The sequence below is a fragment of the Anomaloglossus baeobatrachus genome, chromosome 2, assembly GCF_048569485.1.
Source record: "Anomaloglossus baeobatrachus isolate aAnoBae1 chromosome 2, aAnoBae1.hap1, whole genome shotgun sequence".
NCBI lineage: Eukaryota > Metazoa > Chordata > Amphibia > Anura > Aromobatidae > Anomaloglossus > Anomaloglossus baeobatrachus.
Window position 1 is genome coordinate 620,986,258 of NC_134354.1, and position 23,586 is coordinate 621,009,843.

Genomic DNA, 23,586 nt, shown 5'->3' on the forward strand with positions numbered 1-23,586 from the left:
CGGCAGGTAAGGTGAAGTTCCTCGCTCCTGCGGCTTCATACACAGCGATGTGTGCGGCCGCAGGAACGAGGAACTACATCGTACCTGTCGCTCCCCCGGCATTATGGAAATGTCGGAGGCTGCAGCGATGATACGATGACGACGATTTTGCGCTCGTTCATCGTATCATCTAGGATTTACACACTACGACATCGCAAGTGACGCCGGATGTGCGTCACTTTCGATTTGACCCCACCGACATCGCACCTGCGATGTCGTAGTGTGCAAAGCCCGCCTTAGTCGACATGATGCTATCACAGGGGGAGTATCCATCAAAACACCACCGCTGACGTGACAGCACAAGACCGCCAGGCATCCTCGAAGCGTCCGATCTCTCAAACAATGAAGATGGAGAATGCCACCTTAAGGAGCTGTAATGCCTTAATCCCCCAAGCCTCCGTGAACACACCGGATGTTGATGTGGATGCCATCTCTGGGGAATTCGCCGTAGATACACCACCGCTGACGTGGGAAGGGGCATACCTCACATCCCCGGGCTGTTCAGTAGCAGACCAATTCCTCTGTGTCCTCGTAGGCTGCACCATAGATGTTCGTGCACACTCATCAGTCACCCTCGAGACGCTTGAGCCCTCAAAAGGAATTCGAAAGGCGACTTCTACCAGATGAGTGTGAACGCCGGCTTCTGTGTGTACGGGAGAAGTTCCGTGAAGAATGCCTCAAGCGCCTCCTGCACCGATCCGGCGAGCGACGCTGATCGTGCAGATCCGACCGATGCAAGGCTATGTGCCCACGCTGCGTTCTATCCCTACAGGAATTTCCGCAGCGATCTGAACAGCACACGTGCGCCCCAAACCGCCGCAGAAACAGTCCGTACTGAAAAGCCGATTTCATGAGCTCCGCACGCAGCCCCCCCATAGACAGAGCAGGGGCTGCATGCAGAGCGCACAAAAGAAGCGACATATCACTTCTTAGAACGCAGCGCCCCGGCAGTAGCCGAAGCGCCGCGTTCCTATACACCATGTGGGCATGAATTATGCACAATCTTCATAGATTGTGCTGGGGTGCAGGACGCATGCAGCCACGCTGCGGTGCAGAACGCAGCGTAACTGCATGAAAACACGCCACGTGGGCACATAGCCCAACGCAGAGGGGAAGCGGGACCGATAACTGGTAGGACATAAGCAGGACCCCTGTGGTCTGCAAGGATTTAGACATTGTGAAAGTAGCTGTGGATGTGAAGAAGGGGACAGCTTGGGCATCAAGGGTTAATTGAGAACGTGGCAGACCATCACAGGTATGCAGCACAGGAGGGGATTTTGGGGAGGGGGGGGGGTGTTCACTATATGGAGGCTCTGAGCCAGGGATACAGGCTGGTGAGCAGCACACTGCCCAAAACCTGCAGAAGAGGAAGTGGTGTCATTGTCCATGGCAGTATATGAGGGGTTAAAGTAATACTGCTGTGATGCTAATGCACTAGAAGTGCTGAGAGCTGCAGGGGAGATGAAGGGGGCGTGGAGCAAACTGTGCTGTGTGAAAACAGGGAGGGGGGCTGAGGGAGCAACAGTTGTGAGGTGTTTATTAAAGCCTGCCTGCAGTGCTAAAGGCAGGGGCAGGAAAAAACAGGGATGCACGTGGGGCAGGGGCCCGAGGGAAGCACCTAGGAGAAGAAACACTTCCCCAGCAGGTGCTGCAACATAGCCCCTAGCTGTGACTGAGGAGAGCTGAGCTCTGCAAATAAATGAACCAGTCATCCCTAACCTTCATGCCACGCATGGGCCTGCAGCGTCTCAAGGATGTGAAGGTCCATCGGGTTTCTCCTGCTTCCACCAGGCAGAGCTGCTCCGGATCCTGGGATACCAGGGGAAGAGGCCGGACACCGGCCCAGACCCCAATATATAGGTAGAAATTACACCCTATAGGTGGGATTGGGAATTCGGGAGGGGCCAGGACGGAGTCCCCTCCCAAACACAGGAAGAGCAGGGCCTGGACGGGAGAGGGGGCTGGACAAAAACAGCATTGGGGTTAACCCCTTGCTGCACAGTCTGGGGCAGTTTCATTATGCACTACACTGCCCACCAGTCAATCTCTCCTCCATTGCTGGAATCGGAGCCTCAATCTGAGACCTAGGCAGGATACTTGAATGGTAACCCAGATTGGCATGAAAGGTGTTACCTTACTAGAGGCATGCTGAGAGTTGTTGTAGGAGAATTCAGCTAGTGGGAGTAACTCCAACCAATCATCCTGAAGATGACTGAAATAACACTGTAAATATTGTACCAGAGTCTGATTGGTACGCTCGGTCCGACCGTTCATCTGAGGGTAAAAAGCGGAAGAAAGACAGACATTAATATTCAGTGCAGAATAAAACCCCTTCCAGAATCTTGAGGTAAACTACTCGTCGGTCAGAGATTGTCTCATCTAGAACCCCATGCAGCTGAAAAACATTCTGAATGACCAAGTTCACTGTATCCTTAGCTGAGGGGAGGCCGGCACATGGAACAAAATCAGCAGCCTTAGTCAGGTGATTATGGGGAGATAAGGTATGCACACCAGTGACTATGTAAGGGGAATACATGAAATAGCAGAAACTGCTGTGTGAATACTGACTTGAAAAATCCAATAACTATATGCAAGAGTGAATATGTGAAAAATGGAATCTGCATTACTGCCATGAACATATGAATCAAGAGAAATTTAGCTACTGAATTGATCAATGCAATAGAGCCCCAACACTACGCCAAAGTATTTCTCTACGTTGGGGTCCCTAGCTTGTGTGTGTCCTCTCATGCAGTTAAAAAACCTACCGTGTATGGGAAGCTGAGACCCAGGCTATTTATGCGTATGATATGGATTGGCAATAGGTGTGGTTGGGGAGGGTTCACAAACGAAAAAATACTAACAAATAGGAATAACGTTTGGAACACCATTCTAAGTCCGAACTGGGTGCAAAAACCTAAAAAAACATCACTATGGGGAGATAAGGTATGCACACCAGTGACTATGTAAGGGGAATACATGAAATAGCAGAAACTGCTGTGTGAATACTGACTTGAAAAATCCAATAGCTATATGTAAGAGTGAATATGTGAAAAATGGAATCTGCATTACTGCCATGAACATATGAATCAAGAGAAATACTTTGGCGTAGTGTTGGGGCTCTATTGCATTGATCAATTCAGTAGCTAAATTTCTCTTGATTCATATGTTCATGGCAGTAATGCAGATTCCATTTTTCACATATTCACTCTTACATATAGCTATTGGATTTTTCAAGTCAGTATTCACACAGCAGTTTCTGCTATTTCATGTATTCCCCTTACATAGTCACTGGTGTGCATACCTTATCTCCCCATAGTGATGTTTTTTTAGGTTTTTGCACCCAGTTCGGACTTAGAATGGTGTTCCAAACGTTATTCGTTATTGTTAGTAGTTTTTCGTTTGTGAACCCTCCCCAACCACACCTATTGCCAATCCATACCATACGCATAAATAGCCTGGGTCTCAGCTTCCCATACACGGTAACTTTTTTTAACTGCATGAGAGGACACACACAAGCTAGGGACCCCAACGTAGAGAAATACTTTGGTGTAGTGTTGGGGCTCTATTGCATTGATCAATTCAGTAGCTAAATTTCTCTTGATTCATATGTTCATGGCAGTAATGCAGATTCCATTTTTCACATTTTCACTCTTACATATAGCTATTAGATTTTTCAAGTCAGTATTCACACAGCAGTTTCTGCTATTTCATGTATTCCCCTTACATAGTCACTGGTGTGCATACCTTATCTCCCCATAGTGATGTTTTTTTAGGTTTTTGCACCCAGTTCAGACTTAGAATGGTGTTCCAAACGTTATTCGTTATTGTTAGTAGTTTTTCGTTTGTGAACCCTCCCCAACCACACCTATTGCCAATCCATATCATACGCATAAATAGCCTGGGTCTCAGCTTCCCATACACGGTAAGTTTTTTTAACTGCATGAGAGGACACACACAAGCTAGGGACCCCAACGTAGAGAAATACTTTGGCGTAGTGTTGGGGCTCTATTGCATTGATCAATTCAGTAGCTAAATTTCTCTTGATTCATATGTTCATGGCAGTAATGCAGATTCCATTTTTCACATATTCACTCTTGCATATAGCTATTGGATTTTTCAAGTCAGTATTCACACAGCAGTTTCTGCTATTTCATGTATTCCCCTTACATAGTCACTGGTGTGCATACCTTATCTCCCCATAGTGATTTTTTTTAGGTTTTTGCACCCAGTTCGGACTTAGAATGGTGTTCCAAACGTTATTCCTATTTGTTAGTCAGGTGATTAACCACCACCAGGATTGTATTCATGCCACCCGATGTAGGCAGCGCCACAATGAAGTCCATAGAGATAGACCCCTAAGGGCAGGATGGAACAGGTAGTGGCTGAACAAGACCTTTAGGAGAAGCACGAGGAGTCTTAAAATGAGCACAGATCTCGCAAGAGAGAACATATTCTTTCGTATCATTCAGGCAAGTCGGCCACCAGAAAATCCTGCTTAGGAACGTTTGTGTCTTCTGTACCTCCCTATGACCAGCCAACTTGGAATCATGGACCAACTTGAGGATCTGCAATCGGATGGCCTCTGGGATGTAGATTCATCAATCTCTGAACCATTTGCCACCCTTAACGACTAGGTTGATGTCAACGGGTGGATTTGCCAGAAATACATCACCGTCATAGGCCTCCTTAATCTCCTTCCACAAGTCCTGATCGTGGATTACTCTGATGAAGCTGGCATCCATGAGAATGGTCTTGGATGGGGCTCCAGGTATGGAATCCGCAACATGGATTTGGGATAGAGCATCAGCCTTCCCATTATGAGAACCTGGATGGTACGAGATAACAAAATTAAATTAGTTTAATATAAATTCCAACGAGCCTGACGAGGAGAAAGACATTTAGTGGATCTGATTAACTCTAAATTGCGGTGGTCAGTCAGCACTACGATCTGTTATGCAGCTCCTTACAGATGGTGCCTCTACTCGTTGAAAGCTGCAATAATAGCCAGCAGTTCCTTGTGTCCTACATCGCAGTTCTTTTCTGCAGGGGAAAGTCTACTGGAAAAGAAAGCACAAGGGTTTAGCAGACCCTTCTCTCCAGTTCTTTGCGAGAGAATGGCCCCCAAAGCATGATTAGAACCGTCCACTTCCATGATGAAAAAATGAGCTGGGTGGATCAACAGTGGTGCTGAGGTGAAACAGGTCTTAATCCGATCAAAAGCTTCCTGAGCCTGTAATTACCACTTAAAAGGTTTCTCCTTCATAGTCAAGGAAGTGATGGGACGAACAATCTCTGAAAAATTTCTAATAAAATGTCTATAGAAATTTGCAAAGCCAATAAAAAGTTGAACTTCTTTAATGTTCCTGGGTACTAGCCAATGCAGGATTGCCTGAATTTTACTGGATTCCATGTTCAGCCCCTGAGGAGAGATGACATAACCTAAGAATTGTATGTCAGAACGATGGAACTCACACTTCTCCTACTTGATATAAAGATGGTTCTCTTTCAGACGTTTCAAGACAGATTTTACAGGTTCTTCAAGTTCCTGTAAAGAGTCAGAAAAAATTAAAATATCGTCCAAATAGATTATCAAAAATTGGTCCAGTAAATCTGTAAAAATGTCGTTAGAAAGATGTTCAAATGTTGCAAGGGCATTACAAAGCCCAAAGGGCATCACGAAATATTCAAAATGTCCATACTGACATCTAAATGTTGTTTTCCACTCACCATGTGGACGGATACGGACGAAATTATAAGCCCCGCGAAGATCCAACTTAGAGAATTCCTTGGCATGATGGACTCTCTCCAATAATTTGGAAATCAAAGGCAAAGGATAATGATTCCGGATGGTCACCTTATTGAGTTCCCGCTAGTCAATACAGAGCCTGAGGGTCCCATCCTTCTTTTTGACAAAAAAGATAGGTGCCCCTGCTGGTGAGGAAGAAGGGAGTATGAAGCCCTTGGCCAAGTTTTGATCAATATAGTCCTTCAGGACTTGCAGCTCAGGTGCTGCCAAAGGGTATACATCACTAAAAGAAATAGCTGCCCCTGGAGGCAACTCAATAGCATAGTCATAATGCCTATGCGGAGGGAGCTGATCAGCGCTTTTCTTGTCACAAATGTCAGAAAATTCTTTATACGCAGAAGGTAATGTAGATACCTGTACAGGAGATTCCGAATCCAGAGACTCTGGGACTGCTTCAGTTATGGCTGAATTGCTCCTTGTTGGGAAGGTTATCTCCTTGGTCTCCCAGTTGATAGTTGGTTTCTGAGAATGCAACCAAGGGATGCCTAGAATCACAGGGAAATGAGGACAAGAAATTAACAAGATGAAAAGCTGCTCCTGATGATTTGGATCCAATAAAATGGTAAGAGGTACAGTCTCCTGGTCAACTTACCCAGGAATTAAGAGTGACCCATCCACTGTGTCCATAATAATTGGAGAAGCTCTTTGCTATACCTCAATACTATTTTCTTGGTAAACAAAATATCCATAAAATTACCTCCTGCGCCGGAGTCAATCATAGCTGCACTGGAAATCCACTGTCCTGAACACAATATCTTAATTGAGAGAGAACAGTGAGAGTTCTTATCCTTCTGCTCCCTGGGATGTGTAGCCACAGAGCGTGAAATACAACATTTAATGGCAGGCTAAATTCTGAGGTGTCAGATTCATCATCATCACAGTTTTCATATTCCCCTACCGCTGCTACCACCTTGTTAGGCTGCTTGAAACACTTGAGGCAGTTGATTAAGAAGTCATCAGATTGGCCGCAGTACAAGCACAGACCTTCCCAGAGGCGGTGCTCCCGACACTCAATACTTTTATCACCTCTGCACTAGAGTTGAGCAATGTTCGAGGTTCGCCAATTTCATGTTCGAGTGATTTTGGGGGTGTTCGAACTCAAACTCGAGCTTTTTGCTAAAAGCTCGACAGTTCGAGTTACGTTCGAGAACGGTTCGATCACCATAAACGTGGCTTTTCATAGTAAGGCTATGAGCACATGTTGCTATCTGCATGCGTCCTGCATCCCCAGCACAATCCCTCTCCCTTTCCTACTCACCGATCACGGGCATCTCGCTCCACGTCTGTCACAAATCTGCGGCGTCTTTTCCCCTTTAGAAAATGGCTGCCGCTTCATTAGTCAATTAGTTATTCCGTGCTTTCCCCGCCCACCGGCGCCCATGATTGGTTGCAGTCAGACACGTCCCCAAGCTGAGTGACAGCTGTCTCACTGCAACCAATCACAGCCGCCGGCGGGTGGGTCTATATCATGCAGTAAAATAAATAAATAATAAAAAAAATGCGGTTCCCCCCAATTTGATACCAGCCAGGATAAAGCCGCACGGCTGGAGGCTGGTATTGTCAGGATGGGGAGCACCACGTTATCGGGAGCCCACCACCCTAACAATATCACCCAGAAGCCGCCCGGAATTGCGGCATCCATTAGATGCGACAGTCCCGGGGGACTCTACCCAGCTCATCCCGAATTGCCCTGGTGCGGTGGCAATCGAGGTAATAAAGAGTTAATCATGCCAGGCGTCTCCCCGAGATACCGTCCATGATTAAACTGAAAGTGAAAGTAAATAAACACACACAGCGAAAAATCCTTTATTTGGAATAAAAGACAAAAAACCACCCTGTTTCACCCCTTTATTAATCGCCAAATACCCCTCCAGGTCCGATGTAATCCACACGACACTATCAGCTCTGCTACTGAACACGAGTGCTCTGCGTGATCTTTATCGTTAGAGGCCGTAGACTAGTGGATAGAGTGCATGCCTAAGAATCATAACTTCAGGAGTTCTAGTCCCAGTCCTGGAAAATGTTTGTTTGTTTTTTAATTTTTATATTTTAAATTAAAATTATTTTCTATTTATAAAGTGAAAGTAAATAAACACACAAAGCAAAAAATCCTTTATTTGGAATAAAAGACAAAAAACACCCTGTTTCACCATTTTATTAAAAACCTCAAACAACAATCCAGGTCCGACGTAATCGACACGACACTGTCAGCTCTGCTACAGAACACAAGTGCTCTGTATCTCAATGAAGTGAATCGCGCGGTCAGCAAAGACTTCAGCAATGCAGACTTCAAGATTACCAAATCTGCCTAGCTTTATCATTAGAGGCAGTTGCTGAGTGGATAGGGCAATCGCCTAAGAAGCATTAGGTCACGAGTTCTAGTCCCGGTAAAGATTTTTTTTTTTAATTTTAAATTATATTTATAATATATTTATAATATATTTATAATTATAATTTAATTATGCTCTGAGGGGAGGAGCCGGACATCAGCTGTGAGCCACGGGACACACCTCTAAAATCGAAGCAGTTCACGGAATGAGGCTGCATTGCTCTCTCATCTCTCTCCTCTCTCTCTCTTCTCTCTCTTTTTCTCTCTTTCTCTCTCTCTATTTCTCTCTCTCTTTCTCTCTCTCCTCTTTCTCTCTCTGTCTCCCAAGGAGAGGGAAGAAAGTGTTTCATGGAGGGCTGAGAAAGCATACTACAGACAAGGAAAGGGAAGAAAGTGTTTCAGGGAGGGCAGAGAAAACATACTATAGACAAGGAGAGGGAAGAAAGTGTTTCTGGGAGGGCTGAGAAAGCATACTACAGACAAGGAAAGGGAAGAAAGTGTTTCAGGGAGGGCAGAGAAAACATACTATGGACAAGGAGAGGGAAGAAAGTGTTTCAGAAAGGGCAGAGAAAACATACTATAGACAAGGAGAGGGAAGAAAGTGTTTCAGGGAGGTCTGAGAAAGCATACTACAGACAAGGAAAGGGAAGAAAGTGTTTCAGGGAGGGCAGAGAAAACATACTATATTATAATATAATTATCAATTATTTCTAATTATAATTTAATTTAATTATGCACTGAGGGGAGGTGCTGGACATCAGCTGTGAGCCGCGAGACACACCACTAAAATCGGAGCAGTTCACGGAATGAGGCTGCATTGCTCTCTCCTCTCTCTTTCTTCTCTCTCTTTCACTCTCTCTCTCTCCTCTCTCTTCTCTCTTTTTCTCTCTGTCTCCCTCCTCTCTCCTTTTCTCTCTTTCTCTCTCCTCTCTCCTTTCTCTCTCTCTTCTCTCTCTATTCTCTCTCTCTCCTCTCTTCTCTCTCTTCTCTCCCTCTTTTCTCTCTCCTCTCTCTCTCCTCTCTTTCTTCTTTCTCTCTCTCAGACCTGGCGATGATCAGCTGATGCGGTCACCTGACGGAATCAGCTGACACTATAAGGCGGTGAGGCCGGCTTTTTACCGCCCGGCCGGCTAAACGATCAGCTGATGCTATCGGACAGGAGTCTGCACTGAAGTGTGTAGTTTTTGGGGGGTTTTTGCACTGATGCATCAGCTGATTGTATAAAAGCTGTTTATACAATCAGCTGCTGTGTCATGTGATTCAGGCCCTTGAACATGACACATCATCTGAACGCTTTGCCTTCCAGCAAACCGATCAGATGATATTGGATCCGGATTGGATGGCGCGGGACCCTTGACCCAGGATTACTGCGGAGGGGGGTTCATTATTTCAATAAAGATTGAGTCACTAATTGTGTTGCGTTTTATTTTTAATAAAAATATTTTTCTGTGTGTTGTGTTTTTTTTATCTGTACTAGAAATACTAGAAATTCATGGTGGCCATGTCTAATATTGGCATGACACCATGAATTTCGGGCTTAGGGCCAGTTGATAATATACAGCTAGCCCTAACCCCATTATTACCCAGGGAGCCACCCGTCACCAGGGCAGCTGGAAGAGTTGGATACAGCGCCAGAAGATGGCGCTTCTATGAAAGCGCCATTTTCTGGGGCAGGTGTGGACTGCAATTCGCAGCAGGGGTGCCCAGAAAGCTTGGGCACCCTGAGCTGCGGATTCCAATCCCCAGCTGCCTAGTTGTACCTGGCTGGACAGAAAAATTGGGCGTATCCACGTCATTTTTTTTTTTAATCATTTCATGAAATTCATGAAATAATTAAAAAAAAAAGGGCTTGCCTATATTTTTGGTTCCCAGCCGGGTACAAATAGGCAGCTGGGGGTTAGGGGCAGCCCGTAGCTGCCTGCTGTACCTGGCTAGCATACAAAAACATGGCGAAGCCCACGTAATTTTTTGAGGGGGCAAAGAACTCCTGCATACAGTCCTGGATGGATGAAGGAAGATATTCCAGCAACTTGAGTCCAAACAGGAAATTCTTTAAAACATTGATTCTTTAAAACATTGAATCAATGTTTTAAAGAATTTCCTGTTTGGACTCAAGTTGCTGGAATATCTTCCTTCATCATTACCAAAGAATTGCCGACTTTTTCCTTGCACGGTCCACAGGTCTCGGTCTCCTATCAAGCAGGTGAGCTGGGTAAAACCTTCATTCCTTTTAGTCCTGGATGGAGTATGCTGTGCATTGTAGTTCTGCAGCTGCTGTCTGTTTGTATGGAGGAGAGCAGACAGCAGCTGCAGAGCTACAAGGCTCAGCATGCTCCATTCACTAGTACATACAGGGGAGCAGACAGCAGCTGCAGAACTACAAGGCTCAGCATACTCCATCCAGGACTGTATGCAGGAGTTTTTTTGCCCACCAAAAAAAAGACCTGGGCTTTGCCATATTTTTGTATGCTAGTCAGCTACAGCAGGCAGGTACGTGCTGCCCCCAACCCCCAGCTACCTATTTGTACCCGGCTGGGAACTAAAAAAATAGGGAAGACTTTTTTTAAATTATTTCATGAATTTCATGAAATAATTAAAAAAAAAATCGACATGAGCTTCGCCCCATTTTAGTGTCCAGCCAGGTACAACTAGGCAGCTGGGGTCTGGAATCTGCAGCACAGGTTGCCCTGAGCTTTCTGGGCCCCTCTGCTGCGAATTGCAGTCCGCAGCCGCCCCAGAAAATGGCGCTTTCATAGAAGCGCCATCATCTGGTGCTGTATCCAACTCTTCCAACAGCCCTGGAGCCAGGTGGCTTGCTGGGTAATAATGAGTTAATACTAGCTTTGTTTTACTAGCTAGTATTAATCCAGAGATTCTTAATGTCAGGCAAGTTTGACCCGGCCATTAAGAATCTCCAAGAAAGGGTTAAAAAAAAAAGACACCACACAGAGAAAAATACTTTAATAGTAATAAATACACAGACACACTTAGAGACTCCATGTTTATTACTCCCTCTTATCCCTTCACGATCCATGGTCTTCTGTCTTCTTTCTCCTTCAACCCATGCAGCTCTGCTACATCAGCAGCGCTGCATGGGAGGAAGACGCTGCTGCTCCACGTGCAGTCTTTTCACTCTGTGAGTGAGCTGAGGCTGCTGGCTGTAAGCGGAGACATCACCGCTGACAGGCGCGTTGCTATAGCAAGGGTGATCTCCGTTATTGACCGGCTGTGGCAGCCGGTGAATAACAGAACAGGGAAGCAGAACGGGGAGCCGACCATGTGCCAGAGCATCTTGCCGGTACACGGGGATGCACAAACGAGCACCGCGTAACGGAGAGATGCACTGACAGGTCCTAGCAGTGAGTGACGTCTAGCCATGTGACCAGTCTGTAGCCAATGAGATAATAGACACGTGACTGGTCACATGCTTTTTTGACGTCACGGAAGGTCCTATCATCAGTGCTGGTTACCGGGAGGATGCAGCGATTATCGGAAGGAAAAGCGGCGTGAGACAGAATGCAGGACGCGTCGCGGGACCTGTAAGTATAATGGCAATGTTTATTAACTGTATGTGTACATTCAAAATGTGTTTTTATGTGTTTGTGTTTGCCTGCCATTGGTTTCAATGGGGCTCGAGAGGTTCGTCGAACCGAACTCGAACGCGGCCTCCGTTCGACGAACCAAACCAAACTCGAGCCTCTAGAGGCTCGCTCATCTCTACTCTGCACTAAGTCAATCTTCATAGGCACCTCCTCCGCCTCCCGAGATGTTTTAAAGGCAGGCTCCTTGGGAGGAAGGGAAAAGTTAGACATGCGATTAAATACAGCCATTTTCTCCTGCCTACGCTCAGTAAGGCGAATGTCTATGCCTACACAATGTTTAGTGACTCAAAGTGGGTAATTCATCTTTTATAATGGTAGACAGACCTTTCCTAAAAATAGGCAATTGTGCGTTACTGTCCCAATTAGTATCAGCATATTCAATAACTTAACATTTACCCTGGCGCAAAGATAAACAGGCTGTTTCAGCAGTGGCATGGCAGTTAGGGTCATCAAACATTAATACAATAGCGTCCAAAAAAATCATCCAAATCATTTAACCGTGGATCACAAGACTCGATCATCGGATTCGCCCAGGTGAGCGCTCATAAAGGTCAGCAGCATAATTATACACAACACTTTGGATCTATCAGTAAGAAAGCAGTCAGCATGTACATCAAAATATAACAGACATTGATTCACAAATCCGCAAAATTTGTCACGGTCACCATTATATCTGAACGGTGGCAACTTGGGTAGTCCGGCAGCTGGCATAGACCCAAAGGATGATGCTACTTGTGTCGCCATTTGCTTATTTAGGTCCTGAAAAGTCTGTCCGGACTGGGATTCTAAGCCAGTCAGTTTGTTTTCCTTTCCTGGGCTGCCATTCATGCACTCATGGTCCTGTAAAGTTTGTGCAAACACTTGTCCATTGTGTTCAATGGCTCCAACTTTGCTCTGCAGATCTTGCACAGCTTTCTGCAGAGATCTAATCATGGCGAACACCTGCTCTAACTTCGGTTCAGTAGTCATTGTTCCAGCAGACTCCTTTAAATGGCTTGAGTATCCTGTAATAATTATAATGGATAACTCAGGAATCTATTTCCTTGGAGCAAAGACACAACTGAACTCAGTTTATAGGTAATAAAGTTTGTATTATTAACACACAGTGATTAGCAAACAAGTGCAGAGGAACAACAATCAAGTCCATAAACACACAGTGAAAATATCAAATGAATTCTTTAAGGAAAGTCTCTTGAAAACCTCACAGGATGATGTGATTTAGCAATGCAGTCTTTGAAGCTTTGAAATTCCAAAGCGAGATGCAGAGCAGTATACAATGTTCAGAAAACAAATGCAGAGCAGTTTCTAGTGTCTAGAACAGTCCCATGGACTGCTACTGCATCCATTTAATGGTGGAAGCAATAGAGCAGTTAATTATGTAAGCCAGCTTATATGTCAGCAAGGCAGGTCAGTCAAGAGCCACAGCAGAGGCTAGGAATCAGCAGCAGGTGATCAGAAGGTGACAGAACCTCTGAAGAGCAGCAACAGGAGTTTCACCCAGGATTTGCTGGAGTACCTTGAGATGCCACTAGGAGTAGGAAACCAGGCAGAATACTCAAGCAGAGAACTGTAGGCTGGACTGGGGTTTATAATGGCAAGAGGACACAGAACACATGGAGAAGAATGAAGCAGGGGATGCCATCTTGGAAAAGGGGCAAAAAAGCCCAAAAGGATAAACAGAAAAACCAGAGTCCTGACAGCGTATTGTTGATCGAAGATCTGTTTTAGCACCCGCATTTACCCTGAGTTGGAGCATATTTAATTCCATCCTATACTGAAGGGGGTAAGGTTCATATCTATCCTGAAGTGATCTAACAGGTAGTTTTAACCTCAGCTGCAGCCACACTCTTGTGCTATAAATATCCGCTCCTCACTCCTCCCTATTCCGGCAATAACTCATACCTATGTTGTCCATGTTGAAGGAGCTCGTCTCTGTATAGCTGTGATGTCATTTCTGTTGCAGTCGCAAATTTTCCCGCTGAAGAAACAGGTGGGCTTTTTGTTGTGTCTTTCTGCAACAATTTTTCTTATTTTCCTCTTGCTGTCTTATTGCAGTAGTGAGATTAGCGTCTTGCTGGCCTTCACTACTTAGGGTGAGTTCAGGGCCATCTAAGGAGTTCAGGCAATGCAGGGATCAGCCTGAGGTGAGTGTTAGGACGTGACCCCTGTTCCCTTCTCCCTAACCAGCACCAGGACCTTTCGTTGTGTTGCTACCCTAACATTCCTTCTGTGTTGCGCCACTCACCACCTCTCATTCATTTTGCTGGTTGTTGTGAGTTCTAGCAGTGGGGCCCCAATGATTCTACATTGGTGACATTCTAAGGAGAGAATATGCATAACTGTCATGTGAAATCAAAGAAAAGCACTTTATGGATTTAAACTTCACAGGGCTAATCTACAGTACCAGGTAGAGCCATACTCAAATGAATGTCAACTGTTAGGTACAGGCATTGAAGAGGCCAATGCCCCTGCCCCCTTTAATCTTCTAAATGAAGGGGTGTCATTAGTGACTTTCTGTCATATCCCAGACAAAATTTTTTGCATTACAATATCGCATAAAACCTCATATTTAGAGTTTGTATCACCTTTCTTTTTTATTGTGGAACTCTCAAAAATTTACATGTACATAAAAGAGAAACTTTTGGGGGGAAAAAGTATTTCATTCTTTGATATTTTGATGTATTGTTATATCATTAAACCGAATCTTTGCTCAATATTGACATAGAAATTTCTGAATCATAATGTGATCATTTAAATGTCCCTTTAATTTGTAAAGAAGTACTCTAAAAATTGGGTTGAGCAAAGACGGATAACCTATGCAATATCACTATTTAGTGAGTACCACCATGCTTCTGTTAGGTTTCCTCACATAGTTCTGTGACCTTCAAAGAGAGAGGAATCACTTTCATTAGTGTAAAGAAAACCTACCGGGAAAGCAACGTTGTAAACCTCCCAGGTCTGAGTAAATGTAAGAAATCTCAGTAAAAGGCTTTTGACATTTGATGCAACTGCACACACAAGTGATAATAAGAAGAAAAAGTCCTATGCATCAAAGAATGATTTTTCTTTCGTGTTTTTTTTTCCACCCGTAGAATAATGTTGAATAATACATATGTGTTGGGATTCTTTATGAAAATACAAATACTGAATGGAAAACCAATGATGAATTAAGCCATCTTATTTTTAAAGGCCAAAAAGGTTAATTTATGAAAAGCATTGAAGGCCAAGTACTGCAACTACAGTTACATGGTGCATTGCGGGAGAGCCATTATTTTGGACAAACACAACTAGGGTCTAACTATATAATCTAGAGCATACTATGACTATCTTAGAGAAACCATGGTGAGTAAGACATATCGACTTAGAACTTATAAGCAGAATCAATAGACCTTAGTAACGCATTTTTTTTTCATATAGAAAATGAGATTACTAAAATATAGCTACTTTTTTCCAATAACAGAACCACACCATTCAGCTCTACTGGAGTACATGGGGATAAGCTTCAATTTCACACAAAACAGTTGTGGTGCTGTTTTTGAAAGTCAACAACCAGTTTTTTTCAACACCTAGAAAGTCCATTTTATAATGTTTGTCCCTTATTACCAATTTATTTTCTTAGTATTGGATACTAGGCACTCTATTAGGTGCGGCAATGAATTGATCCACGACCATGTTATTTCTGCAGCCCTTATCATTCTGCTAAGAGAAGGATAGGATATTAATATTAAATCTTGAATGTCCCCTTTAGAAACGTTCTCCATTTATAAAAGTTCTCCACAGTGGGGGTGGGGGGCGAAACACATTTGAGCGAGGCCCAAAACTAAGTAACCATATTTACAATTACTGTCATATACCCTAATCATAGTATGTAAAGGGGATCATTAGCAAATGATCAAGCTGTTCCGAGAAAAAAAATCACTCTTTAAAGACCAATACTGATATTACCTCTGGACAGTAACTTGTGATGAAGTTACTCACTCAGCTTGCTTCTCAAGGTAACAACAGGAACACTTTCATTTAAAATGTCCAGCAGGTTTATTTCACACACATAGACCTGCTCTCCAGCAACATAGCATAAGTCCTCTTCTGGCTTAAAAAAACATAAACACGGTGTTATGGTCTGTTTCACTTACGGTATGCCCGTACAGGTTTGGAAACCACTTCATCCCAGGAGTATCCTAGTGGGGATGTAGGTCCACACACTGACCTACCCCGTTCAGGTAAAGTGAACACTCTACCTTAGGTTCCTTATGGAGGTATAGCCACCTCCACACACTGACACGGTCAGTACAAGTGAATACTCTCTCTTTCAGAGGATCCTTTCAGAGGCATAACAACCTACACACACTGACCTTGAGTGAAACAAATGCCATTATAACATCTGAGACACATCCATGGGTGTAGTTATGTGGCTAGCCAGACACACCCTAACGGGTCTTGTAGTACTACAGGAACCAGACACGAAATCTTACAGACAGTCTAGTGGTGGATATCAGTTCTGCAGAACATATCAAGAGGTCACAGTGCAGTTATAGAGAGTGACCTGAGCATAATGTTATTTCTTATGGAGTTATTAAATTTTCCTATCCTTTCCATTTGGCCCAGACTGCCATGATGACTTCCAGCTATGACCCATCTAAAGAGTTTATAACAAAGACACAATTGACTTTTCACATTTCCAGCATTGTCCCTGTGTCTATTGCCAGCCTACACAAACTCCCCATCCAGCTGATACCACAAAGCTGAGCATTCTGCTGTTGTGTGATATAGTAACAGTTCTCCTCTCCAATTGCTCCACATACAGGTCCGGTGGCTCCAGGTTTTTGTGGGCCCCGGGCGAAAGAGTCTCAGTGGGCCCCATCTATAGTCAGATATGCACATACACAAATACATACACATACAAGCATACAGTACATACATATACATACTTAAAGACAAATTCACATAAATACATCTAAATAGACATAAATATATACACAGTCATATACACTGACATACATAGCTATGCACATCATAAATACAGACACAGATGCATTAGAGATAGTTTTAATATGGGGAAGCCGGCAGCAGCCTCACTCAGCTCCCCCGCTTGTCGCCCATCCAGCTCCTCCTGGACATGTGGCTGTGCCGAGCTTATTGGTGGTCATGACTAACTGACATGGCCGCGCACGGTGCACACTGACACTGCTGTATATACACTACAGGAGACACTGGGGATATACAGCAATAGTGGACATACAGCTCTAGAGGGGGACATTCAGCTTTAGGGGGTATACAGCACTGGGGTGGAGGGGACATATAGCTCTGGGGGGTATAGAGGTGATGGAATGGGGGCAGCTAGATGATGTTACCCTCAACAGGTAGGGAAGGCCCCAGGACTCTGGATGGTGGAATGGATTGCAGGGGAGCACAGGCTCGCTGGGAGCAAGGGGTGATCAGGTACACACTCAAAAGGAAAGCAGACGCTGACAACATAGTAAACCAAGTTTCTGGGTGCCACTGCCCTCTTGGGGGAGTTTGTATGGGTTCCGTCCCCTGCAATACTGCCTGATGGTCCGGAGCCTGCATCCGTGCACAGATTTTAGTAGTGTCCAAGTGGCCTGTAAGCTTGAAGCTGTCCGGTCCCCGCTCCTTACTTTTTGGTGTGAAGGAGCTGTGCTCTCAGGAGCTCACACTTGGAATTTCAGTGGGCTGCTTTGATTGGAAAGCCCTATCCCCCTCGTTGCGCTAGTGCCCCCGATCTCTGAGCTTTGTGGGGACAGTCCATAAAGTCCCTATCCTCCGCAAGTTAATTGCTGGATTGCTTGAAGCCTCTCCCCGATCTAGGGTCCATTACCCCGATGTGCTTTCGGTCCCAGACCGGCTATTGTACTTGAGTTACCGACTGTCCTCCAAGACTAAGTCCAGGTACCCAGTCCCAATACCCCGCGACCAGGTCTCCGACTCCTCCGGGTCCAGACCACCGTCTGCAACCCAATCTACTTCTCCCCTGGGAGCTCCAACTCCCAGCTTCCCCCAAGCTCCTCACTGCTCGAGGGCTACCACTCAACTGACTTGTCAGCTTCCACCTCCCTGCCTGACCCCTTGGTGGGCGACCCTATTCCAGCTTAGCAGCCCACTGGTGTGCCTGACAGGGTGTGATGCGAGGTGTGATTGGGATTTTTGGATGCTGATGGAGGCAGCGCTGCAGGTTGGGAACCCAGAATCAAGAGGGGCTGAGTCCTCCACTGGGAGATAAAGAGTGTGCAGTACCCTGTGACAACCTGACTAGTCCAGGGGCGTCATACGAATCCCTCGCAGATGTGACTCTGGGCTCTGGATACACAGCACAGATAAAGCCCAACAGCTGGGGGCTGCAGCTGCGAGCTTAATCTTTGTTGGCATCAGAATATGGGGGAACCTGCAACGATTGTTTTATTTATTGATTTATTTTTATACCACCATACTGACCTGTATACACTTGCACTGCTTTCAACAGACCAAAAAAGATCCCAGTGGTCAAAACACACCAATAAATGAGATGAGAGGAAGACCACTGGTAAAAGAAGAGACCAAGGACAAGTACTTAGTGAAATACAAAATCCATTTTAATGAGGTGCACGTGACATAAGGACAGACAGTAGTGACGAATAAGATCTAAAAATCGTCAGACACAAAGTTGCACAAACACCACCATCAGGTATAATAAGGCTGCTAGAAACAAGGGGTTAATGTCAAAAACCAGATAGCCAGAAGGGTAGGGAAAACATGTAAATTGATAGTAAACTAGTTATAGTCACCAGTATGTTTCTCTCCCTATATAACCACTAAAGTAACATGTCACTTAAATAAACATATAAGGGAAATTACCTTGAGACATGTTGGGAAGTGCTAGCAGGCAGGCTGGTGGTGGTGGGCGGGGCCTCGACGCGCATTTCACCGGGCGTGGCTTCGTCAGGAGGCTTGGCCATAGTGCATAGAGTGTGGGTTTATAAATGGATAACAGGGATCCAGCAGCAAATCGGCGTGCTCCGCGTCATGATGTCCCGCCTTCCAAGGTAGTGACCACAGGGCACCATGTGGAGGAACAGGAGGAGAACGTGCGTCATCCCACTATTCATCCCAGAAATGTCCGGCAGCCACCACCATAGAAGGCGCGAACAGCGCATGCGCGCGTCGCGTCTGTGCCTGGATGTGAATTCCGCCCTCCTGTCAGGGATGATGTGAGAGACAGGGAGCGGAATCAATAGAAGAGGTGGAAAGTGTTAGTCCGGACGTATACGTACACGGACAGGCAGAAGGTTAACGAGGAAGGCGGGTATGTAACGCCCCCAGGCAATGACAAGGAGGGAGGGACATATCATATGGGAAGCAGAGGGCAGGAAATAGCCGTGCCGAGAGTCGATTATATTACAAAACAAAATGGGGCAATAGATAGCTGGAAATAGCCAGCCCCCTGCCGTGTGCTACAATGACACTGGGTAAATAGTAAGTAGATTAGCGGGGAACAGAAAGGGACCATGTGTGTGGAGTAAAATTAAACAAATAAAGTCAATGATCCACAGACACATAGCAGAGTTGAACGGGCTATCCAAACCACATGTACAACATGCCAGGGGACCCAAGAGTATATAAGAATATAAAAGTCAAGGGGGCGTGTCATATGCAAGGATTAGGGAACCCCTGTGTATGGCATTTGATAGGGAGTTAACTGGAGACATGGAAAGGAAGGTCAAGCTAGATGGATAAATTCCGCTCAAAAAGTCTATAGGCAATGGAAGGCTATACTAAATATCTCCAGGAGGGATTAGATAGAGGTCCTGTTAAGGGGAAATGTGTAGGTCATGATCAAGAGTGGCGGATCAGTGCTCCAGCACTCGAGACCAGACCAAGTGAAAAGAAAATTCAAAAATTCAACAAAGTCAGAGAAAATATCATATCATAGCAGATATACTATATACGAAGACATAAGCAGAAGAAAATTGCAAATGACAATCTTCAAAAGTCCATGTTCCACAGTCTGATATTTTCCCCATCCAACTTCAGAAACGCAACCAGCCGTGCATCAAATCAGTCCCCATGATGTAAATAAATAAATAGGAGGATCCCTGTAAATATAAACCACAAGAAATTAAAATCAAGTTAAAAAACATACAAAATATGGCCAAAAAGGCCCAATTAAAATTCGCGCAAGATAATTTACAGAAAAGATTTGAAACTAATTGCCTCATTCAGGCCCAGAGGGGTAACGGCATCCAAGGTGATCATCCACCTTGTCTCTTTCTGTAAGAGTCTCTTTTTAACGTCACCTCCCCTGATACCCATGTAGACATGATCAATTCCACGTATGCAAAGGCCCCGAGGATTGCTGGAATGGTGGTAAAAGAAGTGTTTTGGGATAGTTTTCAATTTCTCAGGTTCTAAAGTTTGGGCAGCATTTCTAATGTCCCTAACATGTTCCTGTGAGCGGACTCTCAAACTGCGTGTGGTCATGTCAATGTAAATCAGCCCACAGGGGCATGTGGCATGATAAATGACAGCCTCAGTGCTGCAGTTAATGAAATGAACAATCCGGAGTTGTTTGTCTCCACGAGAGTTAGTAAAATCAAATCGCTTTGGGATATACTGACAAGCAGAACATGATCCACATGGAAAAGATCCCCAAGGTGGTCCTCGGCTGTCAAATAGAAATTTACTCCTAGGAGGGATGTAATGGCTCTTTGTAAGGAGATCTCTTAGATTACGTGACTTGCGCCAAGTAATAGAAGGATGTGGAGTAAGGGTATTTTTCAAGTCCCTATCCGTAAGCAAGATTGGCCAGTGTTTCTCCAGGACCTTTTTAAATTCAGATGATTTACAGTTGAAGGTAGTAATAAACCTAACGGTATCATCTCCCCAAGTTCTCTGAGTTCTATCCCTAGACAGTAGGGTCTGTCTGGAAGTGCTGCATGCCCGTTGATATCCCCTGTCAATGTCCGCAGATCTATAGCCCCTATTTTTGAACCGATTGGACAAGATAGCGGCTTGGTTCTGGAATGTCGTTTCATCCGAACAGATCCTCCGCGCACGGAGAAACTGTCCCGTGTGGATAGAGCGCTTCAACTGAGGGGGATGTGAGGGCTACCACTCAACTGACTTGTCACCTTCCACCTCCCTGCCTGACCCCTTGGTGGGGGCCCTATTCCAGCTTAGCAGCCCACTGGTGTGCCTGACAGGGTTTGATGCGAGGTGTGATTGGGATTTTTGGATGCTGATGGAGGCAGCGCTGCAGGTTGGGAACCCAGAACCAAGAGGGGCTGAGTCCTGCACTGGGAGATAAAGAGTGTGCAGTACCCTGTGACAACCTGACTAGTCCAGGAGCGTCATATGAATCCCTCGCACATGTGACTCTGGGCTCTGGATACACAGCACAGATAAAGCCCAACAGCTGGGGGCTGCAGCTGCGAGCTTAATCTTTGTTGGCATCAGAATATGGGGGAACCTGCACCGTTTGTTTTATTTATTGATTTATTTTTATACCACCATACTGACCTGCAGACACTTGCACTGCTTTCCCTGCCCACCGATCATCCTGGCCCCTGGTTACAGTCAGCTGACACGCTGACACTCAGGGTGGGGGTGCGTCTAACTGCAACCAATTACATGCACCAGTGGGTGGGCAAAGCAGTGAATATTCAGTTGTTGGCTCCGGAAGGGAAAGTGTGACCCGGAAGGAGTGTGCCGCCATTACACAGCCTCGGTGAGTACACAACGTGCGCTCCTACCCCCCCATCCCTTCCACCAATATTTTTAATCTCTGGATTATGATCCCCATAAACTTATATGGGTACCGGATTCCAGAGCTGATCGGGGTTTTTTTTAAATTTAGTAGGGACCCTTCAGTTTTTTTTGCGAGTCCGATCAGCTCTAATGAGGACATCAAATCATTAGGGAAGGACGAAAATCAATGTGTTTCAGCCTGTTTCTGGTTTTGTTTCTATTTCTTAGATGTGGCAAGGTTCATTACAGGATTGATATTGACTTGTAGGATTGTTACATGCAACAGATAACATCGGAAATCAAATCTTCTTCCTTCTTAAGTGGCTATTTCCATATTTCATTTCCTATAGGAGCATTGAAAGGCCTATAAGCCTCCTTACACCAGCATGTAACTCTCCCCAAGTACAAATGTTTCCCCTTAGACTCTTAGTCAGAGGCCAGTCATTTAGCCTATTCAGATCTTCTGCTTTCCACTGAGTTGGGGCAACACCCTGAAACACATGTTTGCAAATGGAGTTTTTCATTTGGCTTCTTTTCCTAAATCATGAAGTCACGTCGTAAGGTTCGTTAAAGGGTCAATAGTGACTTTTATGATTGTTACATCCCATAGGCTATTTGCATATTTAATTTCCCAAAGGAGCATTGCATGGCCTATAAGTCTCTTTCCACAGTCATGTCACTCTCCACAAGAAGAAACATTCTCTTTATACTACCGGTATTTAAAAAAAAAATCTATTTTCATAATATTTTATTATAATATATAAAAAGTCTAAATAAACTGATTGACAAAACAGTCAGGAATGCCGTTATGTTGCTTTAATATCTGTTTTTTGTTTCCATCACAGGAAATCACATGCTGTAAACAGATATTCTTTCTCTTGCCATCACAGTAGGTATCACTGGAAAGAAAAACTAATGAATGCATTAAAACATAAGGTTACTATATAATTTATATATACACACTCATTTTCTTCTTTTTTTTCTTTGTACAGGACACACTTTTCAAAGCTTATATTTTATATTAAAGAACAATGATTCTTTAATCCCTCCTACCCCATGCTGTAGTAGTACAAAATAAGAAATAAGGAAATCTATGTAGATCCTGCACACCACTAAACTAATTCAGCCCCAAACTGTGGCTGCACCAAACTTGCAGATGCTAGTTGTATTACTTAGTAATACCCTAATTAAAGATATCTGTCTGCCATCTAAGTGGTTATACAGAAGGATGTGCAAAGAATCAATTGTTAATTGCTGGAAAATAGTTTAAAAAAACTCTAAAAAAAAAAAGTTTAGATAAATTAAATAAATACTGAAAGGTATCCTTTATCCTATAAGAAGTCCCTTTGCATTTTTTTATTATTATTATTATTATTATTATTATTATTATAATTGCAATTTCACATGTTTTGTCATACACCTATTTATTTCCTTTATTTATATTCTAACAACACAAAGAAACAGAGAAAAAAGCATATTGGACATAATTTCACACAAAACCCCCAAAATACGCTGGACAAAATTGTTGGCACCTTTGCTTCAAGTATGTGAAGCTCACTCAAACTCACTGTGTCAAGTAAGGCTAGTTTCACACTTGCGTTGGACGGGATCCGTAGCATTGCGTTGAGTGACGCATGCAACGGATGTGTTGCATATAGTGGCACAACGCATGCTACAGATCGTACAAAATAACGCAGTCCGTTGCAGTTTTTTTTCCTTGACTTTACACATCTGAGCATGCGCAGTTGTGTAAAGACAGCTGCGTTAACGGAATCCGTCAAATGACGCATTCTAACGGAATCGGCCACCATAGGCGTCCATTATAAAAACAACGGACGCCTAACGGATTCCTGCAGATTGCGTTTTTTTTACACTCCGCCAAGCGCAGAAAAACGTTACATGCTGCGTTCCATCCGCCTGACGCAGCGTCAAAATAACGACGCTGTGTTGTCCAGCGGATGCAACGCAGACACTTGCGTTACAGTGCGTCGTCCATACAAGTCTATGGAGAATAGCGCAGTGCGTTAATGGACTGCGGTATTCTCCATAGTGACGGAATGCGCTGAACGCAA